The sequence below is a fragment of the Anthonomus grandis genome, chromosome 23 (assembly GCF_022605725.1).
Source record: "Anthonomus grandis grandis chromosome 23, icAntGran1.3, whole genome shotgun sequence".
In the NCBI taxonomy this organism is placed as follows: Eukaryota; Metazoa; Arthropoda; class Insecta; order Coleoptera; family Curculionidae; genus Anthonomus; species Anthonomus grandis.
This window is the reverse complement of record NC_065568.1, coordinates 1072914-1095678: the sequence shown is the minus strand read 5'-3', so window position 1 is coordinate 1095678 and position 22765 is coordinate 1072914. Positions and strand designations below refer to the sequence as shown.

General features: G+C 30.9%; 1 long non-coding RNA gene across 1 annotated transcript; it reads right to left on the bottom strand.

Annotated features, from left to right (window-relative positions):
* Positions 1 to 732: 732 nt before the first annotated feature.
* Positions 733 to 21435, bottom strand: LOC126749272 (uncharacterized). Its single transcript, XR_007664946.1, has 3 exons — positions 21171 to 21435; positions 12151 to 12329; positions 733 to 1218 (listed from the first exon to the last, which is right to left on the bottom strand). It is a non-coding gene; the product is annotated as an uncharacterized LOC126749272 (long non-coding RNA).
* Positions 21436 to 22765: the final 1330 nt, after the last annotated feature.

The window sequence follows — 22765 nt, the reverse complement described above, 5'->3', positions numbered from 1 at the left end:
TAATATCAAATGGTTGACAATTGTTATTCAATTTCCGAACGTTTTAAATGTAGTTTTTCTCTTCGGCAATAACCAAAAAGAAAGTCATCACCTATTATAATACCTAATAACACATCTTACAAAGTGCTTCTGCAAAGATGCCTTACTCAATTCAGGACCTTGCACTTTAAAAGCTGGTGTTTTGGCATTGTATAAACTAATAAACATAATACAGCAGAGATGACCTTATTGATGAAATCAGGCTCACGATTTCAAGTTGGTTTAAATTTTCAAGAGCGTGCATTTTAGATGGGAAAGCGTAAGAGACAAACAATAATTCTTTAACCGTTCAGAATAGATACTTTTTAAAATTTGTCACGCTCTATAAATTCGTCACAAAGATAGTGACAAAGTACAAAATTAAAACACAATAAAAATTTTAATGGGAAAATCCTGAAACCGAAGCATTTGATTTTCTGTTATAGGTCTCGGTGTAGAAAATTATCGTCAATACCATTTATATGTATATCCTCCCTATTGATTATCTTCTCATTTATATTTCCTCAATCCAGTTGCCAAGTATTGAACCTATAAGGGTTGAAAAATTAAAACACAAAATCCAGTAGTAACCTTTTATTAGTTTATCCCATTAATAATAAATAAGTGGCAGAATGTTGAATGAACTTTCACAAGCCGAAAATGATACCTGCGTTTGCGAAGAATAATTATTAATAGAAGAGAATAATAATTAATAGTTCAGACGGGCCGAAAATATGGTCGCTTCATTGGTGTGCGCTATTCTTTATTTTTGAAGGCAATAAAAAAAATATTGCATAAAAATAAAATGCCTAAAAAACTGCGAAACTGAATTTGGGTATTTAAAAGACCGAAAATAATTTAAGATACTAATTTTAGTAACAGTTTATAAAACGGTTTTCTGCTATAAGAAAATTTCTCTATATACAACTTTTCTAATATCTTTGTGGAACACATGTCGGCGCTGTTTTAATGTATTTATTTTACCCTAGAAGCTTATCGGACCCGGGAGTGAATAGAGGTGCTGGGTAAGGTAAATTAACTATAAAATAGTGAAACAGCATCTGTACTACATACCTAAATACAACAAGCAGCTACAGGGTCTTTTTGAACAAAATAAAGGTCAAAAAACCCTAAAAAAAAATAAAATCGTTCTTGGTTTACTGCTTATCCACTGAGCTAGGGCGATGTTGCTATGTTAACCTACAAATATAAACAAACTACTGAAATTTATTTTTATATGGGAAAAAGGGTTGAAGCTATATTGAAGGTTATATTTCTTTAAATGTAGATAACTATTTTATTAAAATATACTTCAACGTAAGTAATAGGAAACAAATACGTCTAAAAAGTGTATCCTATATAAGAAGAGAAATCCCGGAAGACATCTATATTTATCTGCCAAAAATGATAGCAGTGTTTTCACGTTATAATAGTGAACGGGTTTCACTATTTCTACACAAGCTAATACCCATCGATGATACCAGCAGATTCTATTGGTATGAAAAAGTATATAGAGTGCTCGTAAATGTTGAGCACATGGAGGGAGCTTAGGTCGTGTTGGTTGGTTCAGGTGTTACAGTTCGTAGATTTTATCTTAACACACCATGGTTCACTAAACAATCCACCAGTTTTCGGCGATTGAAACTCATCACTAAAAATTCGCTGATCCTAAAAGCACAACTGTCACAAGCCATCGTTTTTGTTTTGAAAAGCACTCAGCAAATTTAAACATTTAACAATAACAATTGAAATATTTAACCATGTTATCTAAGACATGCATGCACCTTTATAATAAGACAAGAGACAGAAGGTTTTACAAAATTTTGGCGATTTGGAATTTTTCGTTTTTTCTAAAATTTTCTCAAGTATTTAAGAAAGAAAGACCTAATATTTTAGGAAAAATCGATAAAATATGTAGTTATTTAGTGAGCTGGTTCCCAGAAATGTGATTTTAAGCCACTAAACAGTGTCATTTACTTTATATGCCGTAAGTATGGTTGTTTTTTGTATTTAAGCTGAAAATGGTTTTGTAAAAATCATTATGAAATGTATTATGATGCCATAATTTTAACCTTTTCGAGATTGCTGGCTCATAAATGTCCCAAGAAGAACACGACACCAGCCCTTCTTTCTAATGCATTGGGATGGGATAATTCAGTATTGGGGATATCTCGAACGGGATTCCCGAGCTACGACGTACGTTCGCGGCATTTGTAGAGAAGGTCGGTGGCTCTCGAGGTGTGCACGTGTTTTTGATTCATAAACCGGAAATAACCTTATATATTGGCTGTATTCAAAGTGCCGCTAGTAGTATGAGTAAAAGGTAAATGATATTATCCATTTTTAATCTTTTTATACAATGTTAAGCACAAAAAAATGGTCAGTGGGATATATGTTACATCATGCGAAATTCCAAGGAAATAATAAGCTCACCTCAGCAGTGTTGAATATACGTTGTTTTAATATTATTATTGTTTTGACTATCACGCCGCCCAACTTGGGTGACGCAATTTGTTACTTTGCTTTAGATGGCATTTTGTATTTTCAGTCAGATTCGCTCGTACCGCCAAACTGTACACTTACAAATAAAATTTGTTCCTTCGAAAAATCAAGTTGTTTAATTCTTGTAAATTAAAACAGTTAACAACAATTTTACTTATATACATATATTCCAGCCGTGTTATAACGCAGGACTTATTTATCCGTGCAGTATGTTGTAGTGTAATAATTATTTATTCGATTTTAGAAAAAATCACCGATTATCAGCAGTGAGTTGCAGCACCTTGTTGATAATTTATCGGATGTGAACAGGATCCTTTCCATGTTCCGAAAGCGGGTCTTCGTCAGAATGTGATAAAAATGAAGACGCGAATATAGATATTATGGAGGATGAATCAAGCAGCTACAAGAATCAAAGAAAAAGCCCCTGGTCAAAATGACGGTGATTACGCGTTTTTTTTACGCGTTTTTTTTTTTAATTTTTTGAACAAAGAATATTTTAATTATTTAAAAATTATTAAATTAAGACATTTTATCATTGAACCTTAAAAAAAGACAAATAAATAACAATAAATATCGGTGTAACATCGTCTTATTAAAATTATATAATATCTAAATATTCTTTCTTCGATATTTCAGGCTACGAATAGGATATCGAGATACGGTTTTCACTGGCCTATTTAGCTATCATTTCACTACATTTTTATGAAAAAAACGTCATATTATTGCATTTAATTTTTTAGAGAATTTTGCAATTTTCTGTTATTAGATCAAAAAACGCGCTCTAGCGGCATTACTAAGAACTAGACATATTACAGATAAGAGGGATTTGATGGGGCAATAAATGTTTTTTCCAACGAGACCAAGTTTGTTAAAATCCGTTCAGTCGTTTAGGAGTTGCAGCTGTTTATTTAAAGGAACATTAAATTATGCCCCACCACTTTATTTTAATAGATACGTCACAAAGTGTTAAACAAAAATTACTCGAGTAGAGCTCAGCTTTAAAAAGCATATATTTTTTCGTAACATTTACTGAGTAGATTTCAGTGAAAAATCACTTAAAATGTTTAAGATACGACGAATAGTTTCCAAGATATAGCACTTTGCATTCTTATCTGGTCACCCTGTACAACACGAGCGCTTAACAAGCGTACTGCAGCTTGCCTTGAACTTGGTGAGGGTGTTTTCGAAAACATTTTAAATTAGTGGAATTTTGTTTTTTACTAGTATTTGTTTGTGTTGCTTTTAAAACAAAAAATCTTACAAAAAAACTGGTTCAGAATCGGATTAAAACATATGGGTTGATTTATCTTATTTTGACCTTTGAACATGTTCCCAAAATATTTCCGTTTCCTCCCAAAACACCCTGTATATCTGATGAATAGTGTTGACTTGACTATAGTAAATCCTAATTGTTTTTTGAGCAGTTTTGAAATAATAATCGGAAACCATTGATCACATCAGGCACCGTAACGATATTTAAATTTTATGTATTCTTTTAAAAGAAATTATTAAATACAATTTTTAAAATATTGCTCTAGTGTCTCAAAACGGCCCTATATACTATTTGAATGAACTTATATTAGGTAGCGTATAAAGTAGGTTTTGCAGACAAAATTTGTTTGTAAACTAATAATAAGTTAAAACGTCAAAACCATAATTTAGAATGTAATTTAACTTTAACTTGATTCAAAAAGACGTTTTTTTGCTCTGAGTATATACAGGGTGTCCGGAAAAAGGAGGCCAATCCGCCGGCCATAAATAGGGTGGACCAAAATAATGCGACTTTCGTTATGCCATTTTTTAATTGGGCGCTCGGTATTCAATATACAGGGCGTCAAAATAAGAAATATAGAATCGTTTTTTTAATAAGTCGAGTGTTTCATAAGATATTATATTAAAATTTGGTATGAGGGGGTTTTTTGGAACGAGAAATTGAAATCCGTTCACGGATTTGCTATACCTTGCAGAGGGTGCCACCTGCGGTATATTGCATGTGTTAAAAATACCAAATTTTTTTGTTTCCCTGTATAATAAAGGTCTAGTAAAATTCTAATTATCCAATCTTTTCTTGTAAAAAAAGTATTCTTAGTAAATGTCGGCCTGAGAATCCGTTTATTAGATATCTTAATTTTAAAATCTAGATACTTCTTTCTAAACAAATTGGCTGACCTTGGGATCCAGTAACTTTTTACGTATTGTCAAAGTAACAAATTTAAACGCTTCTGACACTCTTTACAAGCTTCTTAATTACTCCTAAAATAAATCTACGTTTTTTAATTACATATTTGTATTTGGTGTTTTCTTACAACTTATAAAACCATAATGGCCCATAGACCAAGAAATGTACCCTTTTCCGAAATGGCGAATATGTCTTTGATGTTTGGCAAGTTTTAGATATTATTGTAAACGGTAAATACCCTAATTTCATTCATCGGACATTCCCAAATCGATTTCATCCCAAAAGAAAATATTTTTTAAATTTGATTAACTGCCTAAGGGAGACTGAAAGTTTCATCGAAAGACAGAAGGGTAATTGCGGCGGACCTCCTGCGGTGCAATTAGGGCAAGAGGAAGAAATTTTAAGACTTGACGAAGAATCACCAAACGTTAGTACTAAGGTTTTGGCTGAACGGGTGAGGATTAAGAAAACCGAGACACATAATATTTTACGGAGTTCAACAACTTTACCCATTTCATCTTCACCCGAATACCCGACGATCCCGAGGCAAGAGTTGCTTTTTGTACATGGTTATGTGAAATGAATAATAGAAATGTGGATTTTATAAGGGCGATTCTGTTTACTGACGAGGCCACATTCACGAGAAACGGCATGACAAATATCCATAACGCACACATATTGGCTGAAGAGAATCCTAGGGCCATAGTTGAGACACATCATCAAATGGGCAGGTGTTCTGGATAACTTTCTTTTAGGGCCTGTCATTTTACCAGGTAATTTGTCCAGTTCAAACGTCATTAATTTTAATATGTGATAGAGAATTGAAAAAGAAATAGACTTTCATTATAAAATTTTTCTCAGAAATGTTTAATAACAAAGATATTAAACATTATCTTTCGTTTATTTATCATATCTTTTAAACTACCAGCTTAATTTTAATTGAATGTCGCATGCAGGTTATTGTAGTGAATTGTCAATTACTGATGAAGTCAATTTTTAAAAAAATTGCCAGTGGCGTAATATACGGGACTTGGTTCTTTTTTGTCTAAAATCTGCGAGGTGATAAAATATTTTTATATAAGAAGTCAACTGTTAGATTCTCCGTTTAATTTGAAACGAAAAGTTACTCGTGCAAAATTATGATTTAAGGCACTGTTTTCAAAATGTTGTACCACAGATTTACAGAATACCAGATGCGAAAGATCGCGGATATAAGCTCCCGATATTCGATGCCCTTGAAAAGGATGGTTTGGACTGGCCGCACCAATGCATTTTTAAGTTTTTTTTTTTTGTAGGGATAGATGTTCTGCACTATAATTTCGCTTGGATATTATAATGCATTTATAATGTCAAAATAGAAATAGGCTTAAATAAAACAGAATGTAAGGGTTCTTGAGTACATTTTTATTTCATTTAACAGATTTAAAGATCTTATTTAATAAAACATTAAAGATGAAACAACATTTTTAATTTTCTTTTAGTTTTATCTGATTTTTTTGCAGATGATAAATCTTTGTTTGCGAATTTTAAAGTATAAAATATTTTAAGTCGTATAAATAATTTCATTTTTTTAAATCACATGGGTGAGTAAAATTAATGCTTTTCATTATCTCAAAATATTTTTGTGAAATTTTTTTATAAATTGTTCATTTGGCGACTTCAGACCCCTTTCAATGTTTTCGATAACACTGTTACTGTCATTATGGTACTGTTTAAGTCTAGTAAATAAGTTGTTGTCTAAAACATTAGCATCACTGGCAAATTTTAAACAAATATCACGTTTATGAATTTAATGAGTTACTGAGTTTTATTAATTAAGTACCCACAGACGTAAATAAATGCATTTTGCGTTGGCAAGTTTTCCTTTTTGTAATCATAATCTTGCAGGGTAATTGCTTTAATTTCTTGCTCTGGAATAATTTTTTTTTGCAAAGTCGCACGTTTAGCATTATTCAAATGCTCTAAGAGAAGTCCTAAGTCGTCAGCACAATTCATGTGATTTGAATGCAAAAAAGTTTGACAAAAAAGTTTTCTGAAAGCCCTTTCAAATTCTATTGGAGTTGGATTTATGGAATTGCCTTGTTGTTGTCTAGTACTGCCAAAAAAATTTTCTAAACAATCCTGGTTGATTCTTCTCAATTTAATATAGCTAAAGCCCACTACAGCACTAGAAAGTTGCTGCCAAAGTGCTAGTACAGCCTTTATTGTTATCATATAACAAGTACGAAATTTACATTTTAAAGTTACATCTTGTTTTTTTTTGTTAAAAATTTTCCAAAATTTTCGTTCCTCCACCACTGTGGCTGGAACAATAAAGATATACACACTTATACCCCCCCCCCCCCCCCCATTTCAACAAAAATAATACTAAAAAAATATTTAAAAAAAATACAAATATATTATTTCAATTTAATTATTAATCATAAACACGCGTACTACACAAAGAAAATTAGAAGCACGCGACGCGGAGACTTGCAGCAAATTAAACCCCTTGCCACCGTACTAGGCGGGTGATGGAAATCCATCACCCAGGAGGCGCGTCTGAAGTCTGGCGCTCGCACGCGTATTTTCTATCAGTTTTGCATCTGTATTCTGTAAATCTGTGGTTTTACTTTAATTGTTCAGAAATACCTGCCAAAATGTTGCGAAAATTTATAAAAAAAAAAGGAAATCGGATTTGGATTTGAAAAAAAGATTCAAACCTAATTTTCTTTTTTTTTTTAGTTTTTGCAGCAGTTTTAACTGGCGTTTCTGTACAATTAAACTAAGATATTTTAGACACAGTGCCTTTTTTTCCAAATTAAACAGTTGACTTCAAATAAAAAAATATTTAATCGCCTCGCAGATTTGAGACAAAAAAGGACCAAGTCCCTCCGTATGTTACGCCACTGGCAATATTATTAGAAATCGGCTTCATCAGTACTTGATAATTCACTACAATAACCTGCATGCCAAATTTAATTAAAATTGAGCAGGTAGTTTAAAAGTTATGATAAATAAACAATTAATTATTCTTAACTTTAGCACCCTGTATCTTTGTTATTAAACATTTCTGAGAAAAATTTTATAATGAAAGTCTATTTCTTTTTAAATTCGCCTAAATCGACGCTTAAACTGAACCACCCTGTATATACAATAACTTAGAGGTTAATCAAATAGGATTCATATTGATGCAAATTTAGTTTACTTTCAGATTACATCCCTATCATGTCGTTCTGCACTAAGCTGCGACAGATATGGACTCGATTATTGCCATTGGCTTCTGGGAATGGTTAACGAAAACCCTCAATTTCTATACAGAATTCTTTGGACAGGCGAGTCTACTTTTAATAGCACTGGTGGGGTAAATCGCCACAATATACATTATTGGTCTTCATAAATTCCCATTGGAAGCAAGAAGTTCAGCATCAAGGACGCTGTAGTATAAATGTATGGTGTGGTATAATAGGTGGCACAATTTGACGAGGCACTAAGAGGTAACATCTAGAGTTCCGCAGAAACACATTGCCAATTTTATTGGGAGATGTAAATCTGGATCTTAGGCGCTATATGTTTCTGCAACTTGATGGTTGTCCAGCGCATTTTGGAAGAAATATGCGAGAACCCCTAATTGCAGCATACCCATTGCTGCATTTAGGTGTTAAATGCTGCATTATCATACTTCCTATACTCGATGTATAGAAAGAGAAAGCCTGTTTCTATGGCCAGCCAGGTCCGACTTTACTGTTTTAGATTTTTACCTCTGGGGGAGAGTAAAAGACCTCGTTTTTCGGACCAGGCCTACATCCAGAAAATATGATCCACAGAATTCAAAACGATTCATGGTTTGCCTAGAGAGGAAATTGAATGTGTCGTTATCTCTATGAGGGAAAAATTGCAGCTACGCGTGAACATAGGGGCGCCCATTTTGAAAATCTAAGACGACACTAGAGCAATTTTTAAAAAAAGCTTTTTAAAAAAATTAAAAAAAAATATAAATGTATTATATGAAAGAACGCCTCCTCATGGATTTTCGAAAAACTACTTCTACTAAGTTTCTTTGTTTAAACGAATATTCATTTAAACACAAGCTTTCTCAATTCGACTAATGTGATAGGAATTTACGACGATTTTTGTAATTTTAATTTTTTAATGGTTACATTTTTTTAATAACTTTAGTTTGAGTAGTTATATCTGAATGCGGTTTTTACCAATCTGTTCAGCTTTGTTCCCTGCTTTTAATAGCATAAAAAATATATATCGTTGACTTAAATAACGTAAATTCCCAAGTCAATTGATTGATTTTAGCGAAAGCAAACAGTAATATTTTTTTGATATAAAAATAAAGCAGTAGAGAGACTTTTAACCAAAACTTATTTTATTTAAATACTCTAAGGAAGCCTATAATATATCCAATGATTTTCAAATTATTTACAAATATATTTAAAAATATTGACATTTATAAAAATTGCATATTTCATTTACAATTACCCCACTTGACCCTAAAGTGTATGGTGCACTTGGTATTGTTATAAGGAATTCAAGGAACTTCACATGTTATCTTCATGTTAACATAGGTAATGTTTACTTGTACACAGTTTCGTATAAAACCATGCTAAAGGACTTTAATATTCAAACATTAGAAATAAGGAGAAAAAACTAAATTTTTCAGAGTCGAATAGAGGCCTACCAGATGAGACAGTGATCTTATATATACATCTGCTTGTCAAAGACCCACTTGCCGTAATTGCATTAAAAAAATCCAATAAAACTGATAATTTAAATATTTGGAAATATGTTTCTTTATATTCACTTATAAATAAAAAAAATTGTAACTTGAGATGCTACATCTATCAATGCTTATTCTTTTTTTTTTTTTTTTTTTTTTATTCATTAAACGGGAAATCCCCATTACAAAAAAAAAAATTATAAAATACAGTTATGTCAATAATTAATAATCCTTACTTAAACTATTAAGAGTTAAAAAAAAAGACTCTAAAGTAAATAAACAAAAAAAAAATATCTTTGTATTAACCAATAGATTAGGAACATAAATTCTCACTTGGTTCACCCATCAAACAAGATATTAATTAAAAATATTAATTGAACAATACTAAGTATTCAAAATTTTCATTAAACTACCCTTAAAAGACCCATATGAATTGCCAAAAACATCTAGCCTCTCCTCCCGATACAAAAAATCTAGAAATCTCACCAAAAAAGAGTTTTTACCATAATTGGTTCTATGGAACCCAAAATGAAATAAATTATTTTGTCTAAGTGTTCTCTGAGAAATAGAAAATTTAACTTGGGAAAGTAAATCCGGACAGGATATAATACCATTCAACAACTTATAGATAAAACAGATGTCAAACATTGTTCTTCTTTTATCCAAAGACAAAACTTTAACATAATTCAATATTTGGGAATAATCATGATTAGCAATAAGATCCAAATTAAACATGCAGTTATAATATCTTAAAAATTTGTTTTGCACACTCTCCAGTAATGACTTATAGACATTATACTGGGGAGTCCAGATAATTGAGCCATACTCAAGCTGTGATCGTACCAATCTCACATATACAGATTTGACAGCTTGCAACGATAACCCCTCACAATTTCTAAGAGTAAAACCTAACATTCTATTAGCTTTTACTACTATTTGGTCTATATGATTGCAGAAGTTTAATTACGTGTCAAACAGTATTCCTAAATCCTTAGCAACATCCTTTAATTGAAGTTTCTGGCCGTTAATTGTGTAAAATGATGGTCTCCTACTTTTTTTCCTATGAAATGAAATTTGGAAGCATTTATTAATATTTAAATCCAACAAATTATTTTGGCACCACAGAGAAAGGCCATCAAGATCTTTCTGTAAGAGGCTGATATCAAGTTCATTCATAATAACCAAGAAAAGTTTGAGGTCATCAGCAAACATTAAAAATTCACAATACTCCAAGATATCCCTAAGGTCATTAACAAACAAACTAAATAGCAAAGGAGAGCAGTGTCCGCCTTGTGGCACTCCAGAACAAACTTCAATCACCCCAGACATAAAATTACCAAGTTTAATCACTTGCTTTCTATCACTAAGAAAGCTAAGCAACCATTTTAGCAATCTATCAGAAAAACCTATATTTCTCAATTTTCCAATTAATAACAAATGATTTACCTCGTCAAACGCCTTGGAGAAGTCTGTATATACAGCATCAATTTGATACCCCCTCTCCAAGGCATCTGACAACTTGTTGTGGTATATGAGTAAATTTGTAAGAGTGGACCGACCACCTCTAAAACCATGCTGTTCCTCAACAATAATTTCTCTACATTGCCAATTTAAATGGGCAAACATAAGGCTGTCAAAAAGTTTGGGGATGGATGACACTATGGACACACTACGATAATTTCTGACATCATCCCTCGACCCTGATTTAAAAATAGGAGAAATAAAACCTTCCTTCCATATGTCTGGAAATGTTCCAGAAATAAGAGATAAGTTAAAAAGTTTACATAGTGGCTGTGATAGTACATATCGACAGTTTTTTAAAAGAATATTGGGGATTCCATCTGGACCAATCATTAACTTATTAGGCAAAGCCCCCAGCTTATTAAACACCTCAGCCAGACTTATGACAGGACAGTCAATATTAATTTGGCTAAAAGACTTTTCAGGTGGGGTTGTGTTTGCATTTGAATAGACTGCAGAAAAGTGAGTAGCGAATAAATCAACAATCTGCTGACCATCAGTTGCAACACTATTATCTAAAAACATTTCCCTTGGCACAATGTTAGATGCTCTTTTCTTATTAACGAACTTCCAAAAATTTTTCGGATTACTAGTCAAGTTCTCATTCAAAGTAGCAAGATAATTTATGTAGCACTCTTGACTTAACCTTTTACAATGAGCTCTCAGAACGGTAAATTCATGATAATCTATTTCATCATATTTTTTATGCTTACTTTTTTTGAGAAATACCAATCTTCTTAATTCGGTAGAAAAATATGGAGGAAAGCTAGATGTCTTATATTTTTTTTTAGGCACAAAACATTGTATACAAAAATTTAAAATGTTATAGAACTCTGACACCATAATGTTAATATCGTTATCATTAAAAATAGTATCCCAATTTATAGAAAAAAAATAATCATTTAAACCCTGATAGTTCCCATTTTTAAAATCAAAATAAAATTCCTCAACCTTAAGTGAATCCAACATTACATTGTTGTCTACTCTAAAATTACAGGTATAAGAAATATGATGAATTGAGCCAACAAAAAAGTGGATCTGGAGACTTAAAACATTTCATGGCGCTATCAAATTGACATAAATAGTAGTAAATAAATATTTCAAGTAGTCTTAAGTTATCGTGTTTAGTGTGTACGTATAAAATAATCGGTTAACTATTTTTGTACATCGAGTGTTTTAATTTACACCTTAACGGTAAAAACGCTACAATTTGAAAACATACCTGACCTCACTACAACAGGTTTTTAAAGTTGCAAAATCAATGTCTGAGGGTTTTTCTGCAGTTTCTGCTGTGCCACAGGGTAGTAATTTGAGGTCGTTGCTCTTTTTAATTCTTCTTGATAGCCATCCAAGGGTGGTAAAACACTGGGAAAGTTTCCTTTTTGTTGACGACTTTAAGATCTAGAAGTTGCAAGAAGATATAAACTTTGTAGAAAATTGCTTTGAGCAAAATCGATATCAAATTTCCTTATTTCATAAATAATAAATTATTAATTAACAAAACAGAGATAAAGGATCTTCAAATTGTTTTTCAAACTAATATAAAATTCAATAGTCATGTTGAGAATATTACTAATAAAGTGTACGGTGCACTTGGTATTGTTATAAGGAATTCAAGGAACTTTACATATATTAATCCTACAATAACTGTATATAATGCACTACTAAAATGTGATACAATAGAAAAAATTCAGAAAAAAATATTAAGTTAACTTCATGTTATCATAGGTAATGTTTACTTGTGCATAGTTTCATATAAAACCATGCTAAAGGACTTTAATATTCAAACTTTAGAAATAAGGAGAAGAAACTACATTTTTCAGAGTTGAATAGAGCCCTACCAGATGAGATGCTGTAAATGCACCAAAAAAGTCAATAAAACTGATAATTTAAATATTTAGAAATATGTTTCCTTACATTCACTTAAAAATAAAAAAATAATTGTAGCTTGAGCTTTGATAGCTTGCTACATCTATAAATGCTTATTCTGCTCTATATGTTGGATAAAAATAAGTAAATTCTGTACTGTTGTGACGAATTTATGATGAGTTATCTATGTTGTTGGGTATTACATCAGTAATACAATAAAAATCAATTTAGAAAATACTGTGTCATGTGCTCAAATATTGAAAAGAAGATATATGATCTTAAATTTTTAATGAAACCTTTTGTTATATTTAATTTAATGTAAGTTCAATAAGTCTTAAATACAATAATTTACTTGAGGTATATTAGATTTTTTTTATATACACAAGAGCTGAGGATTGATCTATTGATCTCTGAGCTCATTTCTTCTTTTCAATATACTACCTCATTTTATTATAGATATTAAACTTGAAAACGATGAGAAAACCTAATTTTAAAAATTTTAAATTAAAAATTCCTTAGGATGATGTTAATACGTGCTTTTTTTATGAAATTTTATTAATAATTTTACAAATATTCTAAACATTTAAAAAAATAATGGTGATGTCATTTGAAAAAAAAAGTTGAGGTAATTTTTAGGGGATCACGTGTCGAGGGTAGTATTTTTAAGTAATTTTGGGTATACATTTTCTTTAAAAAAATTATACTTAAAAATAAAAAAGTTACAGCCTGTGACGTTGATAGCAGAACACCCTGTATAAATCGAGTTTCCTATAAAGAAAATACAGATTAAAATAATTATTAAGTCTTAATTTCTTTGAAAAGTCTTTTTTGTTCTTGAATGACTGAAGCGCTTCTATCTTTCTTCAAGATTCATTGTATTTAGGTCCAACGTAGGAAGATTCGATATTTTTCTTTTATCATGAAAGTGAACTCTTAAATTTAATTTTGAGTGATATGTCATTCATAGTTAAGTTGGCTCAGTTTATAAGTCCTTGAGATGAATGGCTTGATTTAGATAATGCATTCATTGGTAGTTTCTACCAAATAAGAACTATGAAGTAAAGACATTGCTTTTGAAAATTGGGCATGACACTGGAGCATTCAATTGGCCTGGAATGGATATCAACCATTTTCCATCCATAATTCTATTAACTTGAATATCTTGGAGTTCTATGCAAAAAGGGCGACACGTTGTAGCATTATGCAGACAGAATGAGCATCTTTACATAAATACTCATAGAGTTGTAGTTCGGCAGATAATTTATCCATATAAGAATACTTCCTATCGCTAACCACAAGGAATGGTTTTTGTGGTAAGTTTAAGAAAAATTGATTTTGGCGATACAGAATAGGTATAATTGATACTAGTGATATATATCTGATTCGACCAATGGTAATACTAATCTAAAGGTAATAAGTGCACCATTTGAGTCAAATTAAATTTAATTTCAATAATCGAAAAATTTAAAATGTTTTAGATATTAACTGGTATTGGCAAACTATCAATTGTTAATTAATTTTTTAACATATTTATTTCTTTTATTAATCCAGTTGGATCAATTATTGAATTATGTAATGTGTTCAACTTTTCCAATTATATTATAATAATTATAAATGATTTGATATATCATTGATATTTAATTGATTACAAAATGTAGTTCAAGATATTGATAACTATTTGATTGATTGAGTGATACTTTTTTAATTGTAATATGCAACCTTTTAGAATATATTGATTTGCAGATACATTTTTTTTTGTTTTTCAATATGTATATTTGGGTTTACTTGTCTAATACTATTTTCAATTCGTTTTTTATAAGCAAATAACGCTAACAAGGTGTTTTCACATTCTCTAATATAAATAAAAATCAGTATTTAAAACGATAATTAAAATGTTCTTTTATAATAAGAGTGAAATCTTATCTAATTTGTACGGTAGTATTTCAGGGTTATTATTTAGATCATGGAATTTTACTCTATTTCAATCAGTTTTAATTCAATATAAATGTATATATTCCAGATAAATATGAGCAGCCATTAATTTCATGGGATCTTGTGTATCAATAGAAACAATTTTTTCCTGAAACAAACTTTTTTTTATTCAACAGCTAAAAGAAGAGAACTGGGCTGACGTTTTTGGTCAGAATGATAGCTAATGAATACAAATGCTTTTACAAATATATTTCAACTGATTTTTAATCAAAGTTTTCCAAAGAAACTAATATGTCAGAAAAATAAAAAAGATCTCTATAAATATAATAAGGAAGTTGGGGGGAAGTAAAGAGGGAAGTAAAGAATTAATTAGATGTAAAAACAGATTGAGATGACAGCAGCTAACCCTAGAAGCTTCTTGTTATGGTCTATAAAGCCCAAACGAACGTTTAAGTATTCCTAAAAACGTAAAAGATAAATTGAGCTACGAAAATGACATATCAGCAAGTATTATCAACATTTGCATTCCAACAATATCTGAAGTTTTTGTGAGGGAATGAGGGAATTTATACGTAAAAATTACGAGGTTAAATTTCAACAAAAATTTTGTAGTTGAAATTTGACCATTTGGCATCCAGCCCTGCTTGATTAAAAAATTAAATTTTTTTCATTTTTTTTTTCAAATCAAGCTTGCCTTGATACGAGCATGTTTTAAATTTTATAAGTAGGTAAAGTAGTATTTCTAGGCAATATATAAATAAGTTTATAAGAAAAAGTTGTTGTTTAGAATGCAAAATTTATGCCCGAATACCGAATTTCATACCCATAGGCCTACTTGATTTTTACGTTTTGTGTACCAATTAATTTTTTTATTCATATTTAATTATTAGAGGAAAACTAACTAATTTATTTATCTAATAGTTAAATCACTGATCTAAAAGTTACAAACCATCCTCAAAAATATGATTGTAATAAAATGTACATAGTATGTCTAATTTAACAAGAAAAATTATTTTATTTATTTATTTTAAATTTACTCAAAGTAGCTACCTCAAAACATGTTTCAAACGAATTATTGAAACATTTTTCAATATCTTTTCTAAACATTTTAAAAGAATTTCTAATTTTTCAATGGAAATTTAATTACAAGCATCTCTAATTCTTTGTCTTAGTAATTCCCTGTCATTTGCTAATGGCTCTGAATAAACAATTTGCCTGAGCCGGCCCCATAAAATAGGAATCAAAAATGGTTAAATCAGGTGACCTTGGCGGCCACCCAATCGGGCCGCGTCTTCCAATCCATTGATTTGGAAAAGTTCTATTCAACCATTCTGCTACTGCTTCTCGATTCAACCATTCTGCTGCTCTGCTATAGTGGAGTGCGCTGGACAACCGTCGTGTTGAAAATAAAGATTTATTCTTTCATCAACTGGTAAAGGTTCTAAGTATTCTTCAAAAAATCTTTCCAAAATTCAAAGATACGTTGATTAAGAGATCCTTCAATAAACTATGGTCCAATAATATCTAAATGGTAAGATATGGCGCGCCATGCGTTGACTTTTTGAAAATATTGCCTTTTGCCATGGATTACAAAGTTTAGAATTTTCATTGGAAGTACCTTGGTTTAAATGCTTTAATATTGTTGGCATGATAAATGCTTTGTAATTCAGATTTACTTATGTTCAGCACCGCCGGCCTCAGTAATTGACTCCAAAGCCAGGATTCTAGCAGCACCGTTGTCATCGTCTTTTTCTGTTTTTTGTTACATAACTTTGACAGTGACAATGTTTTATAGTAGCTGCTACATTTAATTGAGAATGTTTACATTTTAAAAAGTTCCACAAAAACTCGTAAATGCAGCAAAAAAGAACCCAATATAATAAGCGACATGCATTCCACGAGCCCCAAAAAAATTCCTACCGATCGTAAAGGAAATAGTCCAAGGGCAATAATTTTAAAAATAATTTTCACTATTTTAAATATTAATATTGAAAAGTAAGAATAAATAATTAAATAAATAATAATTTAAACGTAAAAATCAAAGTAGGCCGATGGTTATAAATATCGGTATTCGGGCTTAATTTTGCATTCTAAACAACTTCTTATAAACTTTTTTTATATCTTCCCTAGATATACTACTTTACAATGCTTGATTTGAAAAAAAAATAAAATATGCCAAGCTGTCAAATTTCAACCCTAAAATTTGTTGTCATTTTTACGTATAAATTCGCGTATCTTGTAGACGCACTGTAGACTGATCAGCCTACTTCCAAGTTTTTCAAAGCTGTTTAAGTTAATTGTTTGCAATCAACTTCTCAGTTTTTTTAAAAGAGTGCAATATTTTGTCTGATAATCAATATGGATATCTTGAGAGTAAATCTACACAAACTGCCATATTTCAGTTTCACTTGTGCAGTCTTGAGGAATTTGGAGAGGCGAAAGCTTTCATTGGCAATATTTTTAGACCTTTCTAAGGCATATGATTGATTAGATAGAAATTTATTAATAAAGAAATTACAGTAATATGGGGTGAGAAATAATTCCTTAAAATGGTTCACTTCTTATCTCAACAATAGAGTCCAACAAGTAATGTTAACAAGCAAAATATCACAAATTTAGATTATTTAATTAATGGTGTTCATAAATGACTTGTCTTTTGAAATTATTGACATAGCCTAAGATTAGCCAATACCCTAAGAATATTTGCAGATGATGACAAATTTATTAGTGGTGTTTCTGAACATATCTAAGCTATGCTAGAATGAAGATCTACTGTTTCAAAAAAGCAAAGATTGGTTTAGTAAAAACAAGTTTATACTGAATGAGCAAAAAACAACCGTTTGATTTTTAAAGCAAAACAAAACAAGGAAGTGACCCCAAAAGAAGTACACCTCAACAATTACAAGGTTAAAGTGTGTGTACATATTGATGAATTTTTAGACTTTTCAGATCACATTGAACATTTACAAGTTAAATTAAATAAAGCTTATTTTTGTTTCTGTACAGTGCTAAAATACCTAAAAGAACGGATTAGTATTTTGAAAACTTTGAGTCCGCAGCTAGGCATGGCATTATTTTCTGGGCAGCCAACTCTAATATAAAACATATATTTGACATTCAAAACAAGGTGATTAGAATAATGTTTAAGATGCAGTAGTTAGAATCTTGTAAATCTATTTTTAGATCTAAGGGAATTTCAACTGTGTAACTTGTTTATATTTGAAGCAGTGATGTTTTTATTTAAGAATAGAGATAAGTTTCCTACTTCTGTTGATCATGGGTTTAATACTCGCATATGTAATATTAACTATCCTATATAGAGGCTTTCACTCTTTGAACAGAGTCCCTACTATATGTGCATAAAGTTATTTAATAAACTTCCACATAAAATATAAACTATAGAAAATCAAACGAAACAGGTTTAAACAGAAGGTGAAACTGCAAGGTGAATACCTAAGCATGTAAACTTATATGTAGTAATGTCAGGGAGATGTTTTTTTTTTTACTAAATAGGCCTTTTTTGGTGATATCATTTTATTTTATATAAGTTTTCATATATAATGTTACTTCATAGTACTCAATAAAGAAATATATTATTATTATTTCCTAATATAAGTGTATCTATATAAATAACTTCAAATGGTTTCAAATGTTTGCTATTATATTTAGATTTTCGACAGATTTTACAATTATCAATATATTTTATAATAACATTTTTCCTTGATTTCCAATAATAGCTTAATTTTATTAGAGTGAAAGTTTCTTGAATTCTGCAATGAATAGTTTTTTCTTTATGAGAAAATTAAATTATTTGATTACTTTCTTCAGGTTTAACATTATTTATTACTTGGTAAAATTAAATTAATGTCAATTCATTAAAATGGTTACTTAAAACTTGTTGGAAAACTGGACATAAATCTTGTGAGAAAAAGCTAATGAAATTTTTTTTTCTAAAAAGAAAATCCTAAAGTCATTATAGGAAATACTCTTTCAAAGACGCTCATACGGAGACTATTAAACCCCCCCAAATCCCTCAAGCAACTTTTGCAACAAAATATTGATGCTACATCAAAAGCTTTCTTCAGATCAATGGACACTGCCACAACCACTTGTTTTTTATCCAAAGCTCATTAAACATAATCTAAGTTTGTTTAAATAAATGATTTTCAAAAAGAAATTAAACAGAAATGAAGGAGACAAAACAAGGGATCAGTATTCCAGAATATGTCAAACCAGAGATAAATATTAGACATCTTACAAGTAGATATTGAACACAGCCTGTGACTGATATAATCTGATTATTATGACTGGACTGAAAAGTGTGATTTTAAAATCAACAACCCTAAGATAAGAAATCTCAGATTTAATATGGTCTTTTTGCATTTTAATTGTATAATTTTATAACTCTTGGTTATTCAAAGTAAATAAACTCCTGGGGCCGTATTTTTGAAACCATTCGACGTTGATTCGCATACGAAATTAGAGGATTTCGCACGAAAAATCGATATTCGTATTTTCGACCGCTTCGTATGCGAACTTTTTCGCATGCGGTGTCTCGAATGGGTATATACCATTCGAATTTCAAAGTTCGTGTGCGATTCTGCCACTTGTCTTGTTTTGATTTTAAACTAGCTTTGTATTTGTTTTAAATTTGTGAGTTGGTTAAGTATTTTCGTAGTGTTTTTTTGTTATTTATTGAAAAAAAAATTATAATCAAATGGCAAGATTAAACAATCTTGTGCAAAGAAACGTCGTCGAAAGGAATAGGATGTACTCTTCATTTCTTGACCCATTTGAAATGTATTCAGATGCTCAATTTAATAAATTATATAGATTAAGCAAGACTATTACGATAGAATTGATATGCTCTTTATGTGCTCCAGAGACTGTAATCTGTCCGCTACTTTTATCCACAAGGCTTGTGCAGTTTTAGCCGAAAAATTTTGGGTGAATTTGCCCGACTTTAATTCCGGGTGCTCTTCCATAAATGAAATTAGTTCTTTCTTTTGCTCACTCGACACAAAACCGCAATATTTTTTATTATTTGAATTCATTTAAAAAAAAAAGTCAATTTGCAAAAACCCAAGAAACGCATGAAAAAACCTCAAAATTCCCTAATGTTTTTAGAGTTAAATTTTAGGTTAGGTTAAAAATCCATCCCGGCTGACACGGCCTCCAATAGCACTCGACTTTGCTACGTTGCCACTACATTTCATGTTCGCATGCGAATGAAATTTCGAATGCTGTTCAAAAATGCACTTTTTAATTCGTGTGCGAATTTTGCCGCTCGACTTTATTCGCATTCGAAGATTTTCGCATGGTTTCAAAAATACGGCCCCTGGACAAAATTATCGCACCACTGAATATTTTGTCAAGAAAATTTAAATAAAAATAAATATCAGTTAAAACAGTTGTAATATCTTTTCTCATATAAAAAGCAGAACTGGACAAAAACTATGTTTATGCTTTATCATGGAACATGCTGCTCGTGAGGAGTGAGACTACATCCGCAGGAAAGTTTTCATAATTTGATACGAGGAATGCTGCGAAGACTTCAAGCGGTCATTGCAGCTAGAGGTGGCAATACACATTATTGAGAATTCATTATGGGTCTATTGTTTTATTTTTGTATCAAAATTGAAGTTTGAAGTTGAAAATCGATGCTTTTCCTTGTATTGAATTTAGTTACTTAAATCTCGTTTTGTTAAATAGAATATAATTGTTTTTGTTAATTAATAATGCATAGGTAACAATGCTTATAAGTTTGCTTATTTTTTTATCTTTATTAAAAAAAAATCTCTAAAAATCAAGTGGTGCGATAATTTTGTCCAGGAGTTTACATTCTCCATGCACCTGTGACTAAATCTGTGATACTGTAAGCAAGTGCTTTGTTTACAAAATAAGTCTTTTAAGTAATCTTACCACAGCAATCTCACCATTTTAAGAATATAAGAATATTAAGAAATTAAAGGATACAGTCCATCTGATTGCTGCTTCCTTTGAACTTTTATGTGCTAGCTTTTTGGTAACTATTAAAATTGCGAAGCTCTTAACTAAATAAGTTGATAAAGACAGATATACAGTATCTTCTAGTGAATTAAAAATTAGTTTTTGTCATAGGGTTAGTACTTGGTATCTGTTTGCTAATACCATTCCAGGCCTTTTACTAATTTCATTATTATGTTGTTCCATAAGTTTTATAATGATAGAAGTAATAAGTGGTAGAAGCTGTTTATTTGATATAATAAATATTATGACTTAGGGGATGACTTAGGATAGGGCAACAAAAAGCAAATACCAAACTCTCAAAAATGTTATAAGCTGTATAATTAAATTTCTAATTAAGAGAAACAGGGATATACATTGACAGGTAAGTGACTGCTCCCTTACCTGATTTATTCAGCAAGTGTCAAACATTAAATCAGAAATATTTTAACTTACGCTATTTTAAATTATATACATGGGTCCTCCTTGCATGGATCCCCTTCGCCATTGCTGCCTCCTTATTCAGGAAAAGAGTTAAAATCTTATCTACCAGCCCTATGCACGCCACTTTCTATCTTGCCGTTTTCCATGAGTGCGTACACGATATGCTGGAATTGTCAAATGGTCTTTTCTGAAATTTCACACTTATTTTCCGACCATTGCCTACAACGTAAAAGAAAAACAATAGAATTAATGGTTAGTATTCAAGAGGTTTGCCGCCTTCTCACAATTAACACTGTTGTTACTGACAGCTGCCAATGTTGTCTGTCAATATCAAGTGTCAAACGAAAAGAAAATAAACTAATGCTTCATCCAGATGTTACAGATATCGACGCTACCGGTCGATATTCATTTGGGATTCATTCTTCATTCCCTCGAAGTATCGTATACTTTTGTATATATATGTTACCGCTAATATCCAAAATCCGCTAATATGCACAATAGCTAGACATATTGGGAATTATGCGTAAATACTAAAACCGTTGGTAGTTATGCAAAATAACGGCGCGTATCAGAAATTATCGATAACTACTAAAATCACTTAGATTCAATTAGAAATTAAATATTTTACAATTATTAAAGATTTATTAATAAGTTTTTATTATTGTACGTTTATGGCCACGGTTGCTCCTGATTTAATGATATGACATAGTATATGAGCAAACTATATATTATATGAGTGAACTTGTGAAAAGATCGGCTTAAATCGCCTTTTTCCCATGGTGCGGAACAAACAGCACAAGTTTTTATTATCGCAATGGTCCATAAAAACACTCAAATACGTCTTTTTTCAGCCAAACACTAAAGAAAAAACAGAACTTTACAAATGCCGTGTTACCATTTCAAACTTTTTTGAAGCAGTTTCAGGAATAAGAATGTTAATAACTTTTTTTACTTTGAAGACCTTATTTTTGAGCTTAGAATAGCATATATCTATTTCTACTTTTTATTTTTAATCCAAAATCTAACATCAATAAGCTAAATTAATATTATTCATTTTTCAATTTTTCTCTTTCTTTGAAGAATTTTTTGTTTTGTTTATTACAGGTCGCAGGGCCAGACTCAAAGACAGCAGAGATTGATTTGAGACAGGATTGCTTTACGCATGGATAATTCTATGTAGCCTGTTCTAGAACAAGTTCACCAAAAAATTTATCAATTCTGTCACAAGAAGGCAAAACAAAAAAAGTTGTTTACAAAGAAGTTCTTCAGTAGAACTTTTCTTTTATTTTCAAATTTCACGCGAGCAACGCCGCGGGCATTTAGCTAGTTCATAAAGCGTTTGTTGACATTTAGTAGAATTATTTATTTTTATTATTTTTTGGTTTTGCTTTAGGTCTCTTTGGGATGCAATTCTACTAGTAATTTCAAGTATGTCGAAAGGTTCTGTCATGTCGCACAGATCTGGGTATCTGTGTCTATAGGTATCTTGTATGGACTTCTCCATTTTCGGGTCTTCTGGCACTGTGATTACCACTTTGAGTACACTGTTCTCTGTTGCAAGAGGGCTACCTACTTTTATAGCTGTGTGTACTGTGTCGGGCTATTTT